The sequence below is a fragment of the Rhea pennata genome, unplaced genomic scaffold, assembly GCF_028389875.1.
Source record: "Rhea pennata isolate bPtePen1 unplaced genomic scaffold, bPtePen1.pri scaffold_23_1, whole genome shotgun sequence".
Lineage (NCBI taxonomy): Eukaryota > Metazoa > Chordata > Aves > Rheiformes > Rheidae > Rhea > Rhea pennata.
The window spans coordinates 892,356-906,738 of NW_026907675.1; positions in this window are offsets into that span (position 1 = coordinate 892,356).

Below are 14,383 nucleotides of genomic sequence, written 5' to 3' on the forward strand. Positions count from 1 at the left end.
AATGGCCACACCAAAAGGCACCTCCCAAGCACAAACAGCACCTTCCCACACTGACACATGCCTGCCAGGGCCTCACGCAGCACTCACCTCACAGCTGCCAAGAGCAGCCAGGCAACCAGCACTGGCCTAGCATGCACTGCTTCACAAGTCACCTCACAACCACCACCACCAGCAGCAGCCAACACCCTAGCACTGCCTGCCAAGGCACACAGGCACAAGTGACCTCACAATGCTGCCTCCAGCTCTGGCCTCGCACACCCTGGGCCACAAGGCACCAGCCACAGCACCAATGCCCACACCAAAAGGCACCTCCCAAGCACAAACAGCACCTTCCCACACTTACACATGCCTGCCAGGGCCTCACGCAGCACTCACCTCACAGCTGCCAAGAGCAGCCAGGCAACCAGCACTGGCCTAGCACGCACTGCTTCACAAGTGACCTCACAACCACCACCACCAGCAGCAGCCAACACCCTAGCACTGCCTGCCAAGGCACACAGGCACAAGTGACCTCACAATGCTGCCTCCAGCTCTGGTCTCACACACCCTGGGACACAAGGCACCAGCCACAGCACCAATGCCCACACCAAAAGGCACCTCCCAAGCACAAACAGCACCTTCCCACACTGACACATGCCTGCGACGGCCTCACGCAGCACTCACCTCACAGCTGCCAAGAGCAGCCAGGCAACCAGCACTGGCCTAGCACGCACTGCTTCACAAGTCACCTCACAACCACCACCACCAGCAGCAGCCAACACCCTAGCACTGCCCGCCAAGGCACACAGGCACAAGTGACCTCACAATGCTGCCTCCAGCTCTGGCCTCTCACACCCTGGGACACAAGGCACCAGCCACAGCACCAATGGCCACACCAAAAGGCACCTCCCAAGCACAAACAGCACCTTCCCACACTGACACATGCCTGCCAGGGCCTCACGCAGCACTCACCTCACAGCTGCCAAGAGCAGCCAGGCAACCAGCACTGGCAAAGCACGCACTGATTCACAAGTGACCTCACAACCACCACCACCAGCAGCAGCCAACACCCTAGCACTGCCCGCCAAGGCACACAGGCACAAGTGACCTCACAATGCTGCCTCCAGCTCTGGCCTCTCACACCCTGGGCCACAAAGCACCAGCCACAGCACCAATGGCCACACCAAAAGGCACCTCCCAAGCACAAACAGCACCTTCCCACACTGACACATGCCTGCCAGGGCCTCAAGCAGCACTCACCTCACAGCTGCCAAGAGCAGCCAGGCAACCAGCACTGGCAAAGCACGCACTGATTCACAAGTGACCTCACAACCACCACCACCAGCAGCAGCCAACACCCTAGCACTGCCCGCCAAGGCACACAGGCACAAGTGACCTCACAATGCTGCCTCCAGCTCTGGCCTTGCACACCCTGGGCCACAAGGCACCAGCCCCAGCACCAATGGCCACACCAAAAGGCACCTCCCAAGGACAAACAGCACCTTCCCACACTGACACATGCCTGCCAGGGCCTCACGCAGCACTCACCTCACAGCTGCCAAGAGCAGCCAGGCAACCAGCACTGGCCTAGCACGCACTGCTTCACAAGTGACCTCACAACCACCACCACCTGCACCAGCCAACACCCTAGCACTGCCTGCCAAGGCACACAGGCACAAGTGACCTCACAATGCTGCCTCCAGCTCTGGCCTCGCACACCCTGGGCCACAAGGCACCAGCCACAGCACCAATGCCCACACCAAAAGGCACCTCCCAAGCACAAACAGCACCTTCCCACACTGACACATGCCTGCCAGGGCCTCACGCAGCACTCACCTCACAGCTGCCAAGAGCAGCCAGGCAACCAGCACTGGCCTAGCACGCACTGCTTCACAAGTCACCTCACAACCACCACCACCAGCAGCAGCCAACACCCTAGCACTGCCCGCCAAGGCACACAGGCACAAGTGACCTCACAATGCTGCCTCCAGCTCTGGCCTCGCACACCCTGGGACACAAGGCACCAGCCACAGCACCAATGGCCACACCAAAAGGCACCTCCCAAGGACAAACAGCACCTTCCCACACTGACACATGCCTGCCAGGGCCTCACGCAGCACTCACCTCACAGCTGCCAAGAGCAGCCAGGCAACCAGCACTGGCAAAGCACGCACTGATTCACAAGTGACCTCACAACCACCACCACCAGCAGCAGCCAACACCCTAGCACTGCCTGCCAAGGCACACAGGCACAAGTGACTTCACAATGCTGCCTCCAGCTCTGGCCTTGCACACCCTGGGCCACAAGGCACCAGCCCCAGCACCAATGGCCACACCAAAAGGCACCTCCCAAGGACAAACAGCACCTTCCCACACTGACACATGCCTGCCAGGGCCTCACGCAGCACTCACCTCACAGCTGCCAAGAGCAGCCAGGCAACCAGCGCTGGCTTAGCACGCACTGCTTCACAAGTCACCTCACAACCACCACCACCAGCAGCAGCCAACACCCTAGCACTGCCCGCCAAGGCACACAGGCACAAGTGACCTCACAATGCTGCCTCCAGCTCTGGCCTCTCACACCCTGGGACACAAAGCACCAGCCACAGCACCAATGGCCACACCAAAAGGCACCTCCCAAGCACAAACAGCACCTTCCCACACTGACACATGCCTGCCAGGGCCTCACGCAGCACTCACCTCACAGCTGCCAAGAGCAGCCAGGCAACCAGCACTGGCCTAGCACGCACTGCTTCACAAGTCACCTCACAACCACCACCACCAGCAGCAGCCAACACCCGAGCACTGCCCGCCAAGGCACACAGGCACAAGTGACCTCACAATGCTGCCTCCAGCTCTGGCCTCGCACACCCTGGGACACAAGGCACCAGCCACAGCACCAATGGCCACGCCAAAAGGCACCTCCCAAGCACAAACAGCACCTTCCCACACTGACACATGCCTGCCAGGGCCTCACGCAGCACTCACCTCACAGCTGCCAAGAGCAGCCAGGCAACCAGCACTGGCCTAGCACGCACTGCTTCACAAGTCACCTCACAACCACCACCACCAGCAGCAGCCAACACCCTAGCACTGCCCGCCAAGGCACACAGGCACAAGTGACCTCACAATGCTGCCTCCAGCTCTGGCCTCTCACACCCTGGGACACAAAGCACCAGCCACAGCACCAATGGCCACACCAAAAGGCACCTCCCAAGCACAAACAGCACCTTCCCACACTGACACATGCCTGCGACGGCCTCACGCAGCACTCACCTCACAGCTGCCAAGAGCAGCCAGGCAACCAGCACTGGCCTAGCACGCACTGCTTCACAAGTGACCTCACAACCACCACCACCACCACCAGCCGACACCCTAGCACTGCCTGCCAAGGCACAGAGGCAAAAGTGACCTCACAATGCTGCCTCCAGCTCTGGCCTCTCACACCCTGGGACACAAGGCACCAGCCACAGCACCAATGGCCACACCAAAAGGCACCTCCCAAGGACAAACAGCACCTTCCCACACTGACACATGCCTGCCAGGGCCTCACGCAGCACTCACCTCACAGCTGCCAAGAGCAGCCAGGCAACCAGCACTGGCCTAGCACGCACTGCTTCACAAGTGACCTCACAACCACCACCACCAGCAGCAGCCAACACCCTAGCACTGCCTGCCAAGGCACACAGGCACAAGTGACCTCACAATGCTGCCTCCAGCTCTGGCCTCGCACACCCTGGGCCACAAGACACCAGCCACAGCACCAATGCCCACACCAAAAGGCACCTCCCAAGCACAAACAGCACCTTCCCACACTGACACATGCCTGCGACGGCCTCACGCAGCACTCACCTCACAGCTGCCAAGAGCAGCCAGGCAACCAGCACTGGCCTAGCACGCACTGCTTCACAAGTCACCTCACAACCACCACCACCAGCAGCAGCCAACACCCTAGCACTGCCCGCCAAGGCACACAGGCACAAGTGACCTCACAATGCTGCCTCCAGCTCTGGCCTCGCACACCCTGGGCCACAAGGCACCAGCCACAGCACCAATGGCCACACCAAAAGGCACCTCCCAAGCACAAACAGCACCTTCCCACACTGACACATGCCTGCCAGGGCCTCACGCAGCACTCACCTCACAGCTGCCAAGAGCAGCCAGGCAACCAGCACTGGACTAGCACGCACTGCTTCACAAGTGACCTCACAACCACCACCACCAGCAGCAGCCAACACCCTAGCACAGCCCGCCAAGGCACACAGGCACAAGTGACCTCACAATGCTGCCTCCAGCTCTGGCCTCTCACACCCTGGGCCACAAAGCACCAGCCACAGCACCAATGGCCACACCAAAAGGCACCTCCCAAGCACAAACAGCACCTTCCCACACTGACACATGCCTGCCAGGGCCTCACGCAGCACTCACCTCACAGCTGCCAAGAGCAGCCAGGCAACCAGCACTGGCCTAGCACGCACTGCTTCACAAGTCACCTCACAACCACCACCACCAGCAGCAGCCAACACCCTAGCACTGCCCGCCAAGGCACACAGGCACAAGTGACCTCACAATGCTGCCTCCAGCTCTGGCCTCTCACACCCTGGGACACAAAGCACCAGCCACAGCACCAATGGCCACACCAAAAGGCACCTCCCAAGCACAAACAGCACCTTCCCACACTGACACATGCCTGCGACGGCCTCACGCAGCACTCACCTCACAGCTGCCAAGAGCAGCCAGGCAACCAGCACTGGCCTAGCACGCACTGCTTCACAAGTGACCTCACAACCACCACCACCACCACCAGCCGACACCCTAGCACTGCCTGCCAAGGCACAGAGGCAAAAGTGACCTCACAATGCTGCCTCCAGCTCTGGCCTCTCACACCCTGGGACACAAGGCACCAGCCACAGCACCAATGGCCACACCAAAAGGCACCTCCCAAGGACAAACAGCACCTTCCCACACTGACACATGCCTGCCAGGGCCTCACGCAGCACTCACCTCACAGCTGCCAAGAGCAGCCAGGCAACCAGCACTGGCCTAGCACGCACTGCTTCACAAGTGACCTCACAACCACCACCACCAGCAGCAGCCAACACCCTAGCACTGCCTGCCAAGGCACACAGGCACAAGTGACCTCACAATGCTGCCTCCAGCTCTGGCCTCGCACACCCTGGGCCACAAGACACCAGCCACAGCACCAATGCCCACACCAAAAGGCACCTCCCAAGCACAAACAGCACCTTCCCACACTCACACATGCCTGCGACGGCCTCACGCAGCACTCACCTCACAGCTGCCAAGAGCAGCCAGGCAACCAGCACTGGCCTAGCACGCACTGCTTCACAAGTCACCTCACAACCACCACCACCAGCAGCAGCCAACACCCTAGCACTGCCCGCCAAGGCACACAGGCACAAGTGACCTCACAATGCTGCCTCCAGCTCTGGCCTCGCACACCCTGGGACACAAGGCACCAGCCACAGCACCAATGGCCACACCAAAAGGCACCTCCCAAGCACAAACAGCACCTTCCCACACTGACACATGCCTGCCAGGGCCTCACGCAGCACTCACCTCACAGCTGCCAAGAGCAGCCAGGCAACCAGCACTGGCCTAGCATGCACTGCTTCACAAGTGACCTCACAACCACCACCACCAGCAGCAGCCAACACCCTAGCACTGCCTGCCAAGGCACACAGGCACAAGTGACCTCACAATGCTGCCTCCAGCTCTGGCCTCTCACACCCTGGGACACAAAGCACCAGCCACAGCACCAATGACCACACCAAAAGGCACCTCCCAAGCACAAACAGCACCTTCCCACACTGACACATGCCTGCCAGGGCCTCACGCAGCACTCACCTCACAGCTGCCAAGAGCAGCCAGGAAACCAGCACTGGCCTAGCACACACTGCTTCACAAGTGACCTCACAACCACCACCACCAGCAGCAGCCAACACCCTAGCACAGCCCGCCAAGGCACACAGGCACAAGTGACCTCACAATGCTGCCTCCAGCTCTGGCCTCTCACACCCTGGGCCACAAAGCACCAGCCACAGCACCAATGGCCACACCAAAAGGCACCTCCCAAGCACAAACAGCACCTTCCCACACTGACACATGCCTGCCAGGGCCTCACGCAGCACTCACCTCACAGCTGCCAAGAGCAGCCAGGCAACCAGCACTGGCCTAGCACGCACTGCTTCACAAGTCACCTCACAACCACCACCACCAGCAGCAGCCAACACCCTAGCACTGCCTGCCAAGGCACACAGGCACAAGTGACCTCACAATGCTGCCTCCAGCTCTGGCCTCTCACACCCTGGGACACAAAGCACCAGCCACAGCACCAATGACCACACCAAAAGGCACCTCCCAAGGACAAACAGCACCTTCCCACACTGACACATGCCTGCCAGGGCCTCACGCAGCACTCACCTCACAGCTGCCAAGAGCAGCCAGGCAACCAGCACTGGCCTAGCACACACTGCTTCACAAGTGACCTCACAACCACCACCACCAGCAGCAGCCAACACCCTAGCACAGCCCGCCAAGGCACACAGGCACAAGTGACCTCACAATGCTGCCTCCAGCTCTGGCCTCTCACACCCTGGGCCACAAAGCACCAGCCACAGCACCAATGGCCACACCAAAAGGCACCTCCCAAGCACAAACAGCACCTTCCCACACTGACACATGCCTGCCAGGGCCTCACGCAGCACTCACCTCACAGCTGCCAAGAGCAGCCAGGCAACCAGCACTGGCCTAGCACGCACTGCTTCACAAGTCACCTCACAACCACCACCACCAGCAGCAGCCAACACCCGAGCACTGCCCGCCAAGGCACACAGGCACAAGTGACCTCACAATGCTGCCTCCAGCTCTGGCCTCGCACACCCTGGGACACAAGGCACCAGCCACAGCACCAATGGCCACACCAAAAGGCACCTCCCAAGCACAAACAGCACCTTCCCACACTGACACATGCCTGCCAGGGCCTCACGCAGCACTCACCTCACAGCTGCCAAGAGCAGCCAGGCAACCAGCGCTGGCCTAGCACGCACTGCTTCACAAGTCACCTCACAACCACCACCACCAGCAGCAGCCAACACCCTAGCACTGCCCGCAAAGGCACACAGGCACAAGTGACCTCACAATGCTGCCTCCAGCTCTGGCCTCTCACACCCTGGGACACAAGGCACCAGCCACAGCACCAATGGCCACACCAAAAGGCACCTCCCAAGCACAAACAGCACCTTCCCACACTGACACATGCCTGCCAGGGCCTCACGCAGCACTCACCTCACAGCTGCCAAGAGCAGCCAGGCAACCAGCACTGGCCTAGCACGCACTGCTTCACAAGTGACCTCACAACCACCACCACCAGCACCAGCCAACACCCTAGCACTGCCTGCCAAGGCACACAGGCACAAGTGACCTCACAATGCTGCCTCCAGCTCTGGCCTCGCACACCCTGGGCCACAAGGCACCAGCCACAGCACCAATGGCCACACCAAAAGGCACCTCCCAAGCACAAACAGCACCTTCCCACACTGACACATGCCTGCCAGGGCCTCACGCAGCACTCACCTCACAGCTGCCAAGAGCAGCCAGGCAACCAGCACTGGCCTAGCATGCACTGCTTCACAAGTGACCTCACAACCACCACCACCAGCAGCAGCCAACACCCTAGCACTGCCTGCCAAGGCACACAGGCACAAGTGACCTCACAATGCTGCCTCCAGCTCTGGCCTCTCACACCCTGGGACACAAAGCACCGGCCACAGCACCAATGACCACACCAAAAGGCACCTCCCAAGCACAAACAGCACCTTCCCACACTGACACATGCCTGCCAGGGCCTCACGCAGCACTCACCTCACAGCTGCCAAGAGCAGCCAGGCAACCAGCACTGGCCTAGCACGCACTGCTTCACAAGTGACCTCACAACCACCACCACCAGCAGCAGCCAACACCCTAGCACAGCCCGCCAAGGCACACAGGCACAAGTGACCTCACAATGCTGCCTCCAGCTCTGGCCTCTCACACCCTGGGCCACAAAGCACCAGCCACAGCACCAATGGCCACACCAAAAGGCACCTCCCAAGCACAAACAGCACCTTCCCACACTGACACATGCCTGCCAGGGCCTCACGCAGCACTCACCTCACAGCTGCCAAGAGCAGCCAGGCAACCAGCACTGGCCTAGCACGCACTGCTTCACAAGTGACCTCACAACCACCACCACCAGCAGCAGCCAACACCCGAGCACTGCCCGCCAAGGCACACAGGCACAAGTGACCTCACAATGCTGCCTCCAGCTCTGGCCTCGCACACCCTGGGACACAAGGCACCAGCCACAGCACCAATGGCCACACCAAAAGGCACCTCCTAAGCACAAACAGCACCTTCCCACACTGACACATGCCTGCCAGGGCCTCACGCAGCACTCACCTCACAGCTGCCAAGAGCAGCCAGGCAACCAGCACTGGCCTAGCACGCACTGCTTCACAAGTGACCTCACAACCACCACCACCAGCAGCAGCCAACACCCTAGCACTGCCCGCCAAGGCACACAGGCACAAGTGACCTCACAATGCTGCCTCCAGCTCTGGCCTCGCACACCCTGGGCCACAAGGCACCAGCCCCAGCACCAATGGCCACACCAAAAGGTACCTCCCAAGGACAAACAGCACCTTCCCACACTGACACATGCCTGCCAGGGCCTCACGCAGCACTCACCTCACAGCTGCCAAGAGCAGCCAGGCAACCAGCGCTGGCCTAGCACGCACTGCTTCACAAGTCACCTCACAACCACCACCACCAGCAGCAGCCAACACCCTAGCACTGCCTGCCAAGGCACACAGGCACAAGTGACCTCACAATGCTGCCTCCAGCTCTGGCCTCTCACACCCTGGGACACAAGGCACCAGCCACAGCACCAATGGCCACACCAAAAGGCACCTCCCAAGCACAAACAGCACCTTCCCACACTGACACATGCCTGCGACGGCCTCACGCAGCACTCACCTCACAGCTGCCAAGAGCAGCCAGGCAACCAGCACTGGCCTAGCACGCACTGCTTCACAAGTCACCTCACAACCACCACCACCAGCAGCAGCCAACACCCTAGCACTGCCCGCCAAGGCACACAGGCACAAGTGACCTCACAATGCTGCCTCCAGCTCTGGCCTCGCACACCCTGGGCCACAAGGCACCAGCCACAGCACCAATGGCCACACCAAAAGGCACCTCCCAAGCACAAACAGCACCTTCCCACACTGACACATGCCTGCCAGGGCCTCACGCAGCACTCACCTCACAGCTGCCAAGAGCAGCCAGGCAACCAGCACTGGCCTAGCATGCACTGCTTCACAAGTGACCTCACAACCACCACCACCAGCAGCAGCCAACACCCTAGCACTGCCTGCCAAGGCACACAGGCACAAGTGACCTCACAATGCTGCCTCCAGCTCTGGCCTCTCACACCCTGGGACACAAAGCACCAGCCACAGCACCAATGACCACACCAAAAGGCACCTCCCAAGCACAAACAGCACCTTCCCACACTGACACATGCCTGCCAGGGCCTCACGCAGCACTCACCTCACAGCTGCCAAGAGCAGCCAGGAAACCAGCACTGGCCTAGCACACACTGCTTCACAAGTGACCTCACAACCACCACCACCAGCAGCAGCCAACACCCTAGCACAGCCCGCCAAGGCACACAGGCACAAGTGACCTCACAATGCTGCCTCCAGCTCTGGCCTCTCACACCCTGGGCCACAAAGCACCAGCCACAGCACCAATGGCCACACCAAAAGGCACCTCCCAAGCACAAACAGCACCTTCCAACACTGACACATGCCTGCCAGGGCCTCACGCAGCACTCACCTCACAGCTGCCAAGAGCAGCCAGGCAACCAGCACTGGCCTAGCACGCACTGCTTCACAAGTCACCTCACAACCACCACCACCAGCAGCAGCCAACACCCGAGCACTGCCCGCCAAGGCACACAGGCACAAGTGACCTCACAATGCTGCCTCCAGCTCTGGCCTCGCACACCCTGGGACACAAGGCACCAGCCACAGCACCAATGGCCACACCAAAAGGCACCTCCTAAGCACAAACAGCACCTTCCCACACTGACACATGCCTGCCAGGGCCTCACGCAGCACTCACCTCACAGCTGCCAAGAGCAGCCAGGCAACCAGCACTGGCCTAGCACGCACTGCTTCACAAGTGACCTCACAACCACCACCACCAGCAGCAGCCAACACCCTAGCACTGCCCGCCAAGGCACACAGGCACAAGTGACCTCACAATGCTGCCTCCAGCTCTGGCCTCGCACACCCTGGGCCACAAGGCACCAGCCCCAGCACCAATGGCCACACCAAAAGGTACCTCCCAAGGACAAACAGCACCTTCCCACACTGACACATGCCTGCCAGGGCCTCACGCAGCACTCACCTCACAGCTGCCAAGAGCAGCCAGGCAACCAGCGCTGGCCTAGCACGCACTGCTTCACAAGTCACCTCACAACCACCACCACCAGCAGCAGCCAACACCCTAGCACTGCCTGCCAAGGCACACAGGCACAAGTGACCTCACAATGCTGCCTCCAGCTCTGGCCTCTCACACCCTGGGACACAAGGCACCAGCCACAGCACCAATGGCCACACCAAAAGGCACCTCCCAAGCACAAACAGCACCTTCCCACACTGACACATGCCTGCGACGGCCTCACGCAGCACTCACCTCACAGCTGCCAAGAGCAGCCAGGCAACCAGCACTGGCCTAGCACGCACTGCTTCACAAGTCACCTCACAACCACCACCACCAGCAGCAGCCAACACCCTAGCACTGCCCGCCAAGGCACACAGGCACAAGTGACCTCACAATGCTGCCTCCAGCTCTGGCCTCGCACACCCTGGGACACAAAGCACCAGCCACAGCACCAATGACCACACCAAAAGGCACCTCCCAAGCACAAACAGCACCTTCCCACACTGACACATGCCTGCCAGGGCCTCACGCAGCACTCACCTCACAGCTGCCAAGAGCAGCCAGGAAACCAGCACTGGCCTAGCACACACTGCTTCACAAGTGACCTCACAACCACCACCACCAGCAGCAGCCAACACCCTAGCACAGCCCGCCAAGGCACACAGGCACAAGTGACCTCACAATGCTGCCTCCAGCTCTGGCCTCTCACACCCTGGGCCACAAAGCACCAGCCACAGCACCAATGGCCACACCAAAAGGCACCTCCCAAGCACAAACAGCACCTTCCCACACTGACACATGCCTGCCAGGGCCTCACGCAGCACTCACCTCACAGCTGCCAAGAGCAGCCAGGCAACCAGCACTGGCCTAGCACGCACTGCTTCACAAGTCACCTCACAACCACCACCACCAGCAGCAGCCAACACCCTAGCACTGCCCGCCAAGGCACACAGGCACAAGTGACCTCACAATGCTGCCTCCAGCTCTGGCCTCGCACACCCTGGGACACAAGGCACCAGCCACAGCACCAATGGCCACACCAAAAGGCACCTCCTAAGCACAAACAGCACCTTCCCACACTGACACATGCCTGCCAGGGCCTCACGCAGCACTCACCTCACAGCTGCCAAGAGCAGCCAGGCAACCAGCGCTGGCCTAGCACGCACTGCTTCACAAGTCACCTCACAACCACCACCACCAGCACCAGCCAACACCCTAGCACTGCCTGCCAAGGCACACAGGCACAAGTGACCTCACAATGCTGCCTCCAGCTCTGGCCTCGCACACCCTGGGCCACAAGGCACCAGCCACAGCACCAATGGCCACACCAAAAGGCACCTCCCAAGCACAAACAGCACCTTCCCACACTGACACATGCCTGCCAGGGCCTCACGCAGCACTCACCTCACAGCTGCCAAGAGCAGCCAGGCAACCAGCACTGGCCTAGCATGCACTGCTTCACAAGTGACCTCACAACCACCACCACCAGCAGCAGCCAACACCCTAGCACTGCCTGCCAAGGCACACAGGCACAAGTGACCTCACAATGCTGCCTCCAGCTCTGGCCTCTCACACCCTGGGACACAAAGCACCAGCCACAGCACCAATGGCCACACCAAAAGGCACCTCCCAAGGACAAACAGCACCTTCCCACACTGACACATGCCTGCCAGGGCCTCACGCAGCACTCACCTCACAGCTGCCAAGAGCAGCCAGGCAACCAGCACTGGCCTAGCACACACTGCTTCACAAGTGACCTCACAACCACCACCACCAGCAGCAGCCAACACCCTAGCACAGCCCGCCAAGGCACACAGGCACAAGTGACCTCACAATGCTGCCTCCAGCTCTGGCCTCTCACACCCTGGGCCACAAAGCACCAGCCACAGCACCAATGGCCACACCAAAAGGCACCTCCCAAGCACAAACAGCACCTTCCCACACTGACACATGCCTGCCAGGGCCTCACGCAGCACTCACCTCACAGCTGCCAAGAGCAGCCAGGCAACCAGCACTGGCCTAGCACGCACTGCTTCACAAGTCACCTCACAACCACCACCACCAGCAGCAGCCAACACCCGAGCACTGCCCGCCAAGGCACACAGGCACAAGTGACCTCACAATGCTGCCTCCAGCTCTGGCCTCGCACACCCTGGGACACAAGGCACCAGCCACAGCACCAATGGCCACACCAAAAGGCACCTCCTAAGCACAAACAGCACCTTCCCACACTGACACATGCCTGCCAGGGCCTCACGCAGCACTCACCTCACAGCTGCCAAGAGCAGCCAGGCAACCAGCGCTGGCCTAGCACGCACTGCTTCACAAGTCACCTCACAACCACCACCACCAGCAGCAGCCAACACCCTAGCACTGCCCGCAAAGGCACACAGGCACAAGTGACCTCACAATGCTGCCTCCAGCTCTGGCCTCTCACACCCTGGGACACAAGGCACCAGCCACAGCACCAATGGCCACACCAAAAGGCACCTCCCAAGCACAAACAGCACCTTCCCACACTGACACATGCCTGCCAGGGCCTCACGCAGCACTCACCTCACAGCTGCCAAGAGCAGCCAGGCAACCAGCACTGGCCTAGCACGCACTGCTTCACAAGTGACCTCACAACCACCACCACCAGCACCAGCCAACACCCTAGCACTGCCTGCCAAGGCACACAGGCACAAGTGACCTCACAATGCTGCCTCCAGCTCTGGCCTCGCACACCCTGGGCCACAAGGCACCAGCCACAGCACCAATGGCCACACCAAAAGGCACCTCCCAAGCACAAACAGCACCTTCCCACACTGACACATGCCTGCCAGGGCCTCACGCAGCACTCACCTCACAGCTGCCAAGAGCAGCCAGGCAACCAGCACTGGCCTAGCATGCACTGCTTCACAAGTGACCTCACAACCACCACCACCAGCAGCAGCCAACACCCTAGCACTGCCTGCCAAGGCACACAGGCACAAGTGACCTCACAATGCTGCCTCCAGCTCTGGCCTCTCACACCCTGGGACACAAAGCACCGGCCACAGCACCAATGACCACACCAAAAGGCACCTCCCAAGGACAAACAGCACCTTCCCACACTGACACATGCCTGCCAGGGCCTCACGCAGCACTCACCTCACAGCTGCCAAGAGCAGCCAGGCAACCAGCACTGGCCTAGCACGCACTGCTTCACAAGTGACCTCACAACCACCACCACCAGCAGCAGCCAACACCCTAGCACAGCCCGCCAAGGCACACAGGCACAAGTGACCTCACAATGCTGCCTCCAGCTCTGGCCTCTCACACCCTGGGCCACAAGGCACCAGCCACAGCACCAATGGCCACACCAAAAGGCACCTCCCAAGCACAAACAGCACCTTCCCACACTGACACATGCCTGCCAGGGCCTCACGCAGCACTCACCTCACAGCTGCCAAGAGCAGCCAGGCAACCAGCACTGGCCTAGCACGCACTGCTTCACAAGTCACCTCACAACCACCACCACCAGCAGCAGCCAACACCCTAGCACTGCCCGCCAAGGCACACAGGCACAAGTGACCTCACAATGCTGCCTCCAGCTCTGGCCTCACACACCCTGGGACACAAGGCACCAGCCACAGCACCAATGGCCACACCAAAAGGCACCTCCCAAGCACAAACAGCACCTTCCCACACTGACACATGCCTGCCAGGGCCTCACGCAGCACTCACCTCACAGCTGCCAAGAGCAGCCAGGCAACCAGCACTGGCAAAGCACGCACTGATTCACAAGTGACCTCACAACCACCACCACCAGCAGCAGCCAACACCCTAGCACTGCCCGCCAAGGCACACAGGCACAAGTGACCTCACAATGCTGCCTCCAGCTCTGGCCTCGCACACCCTGGGCCACAAG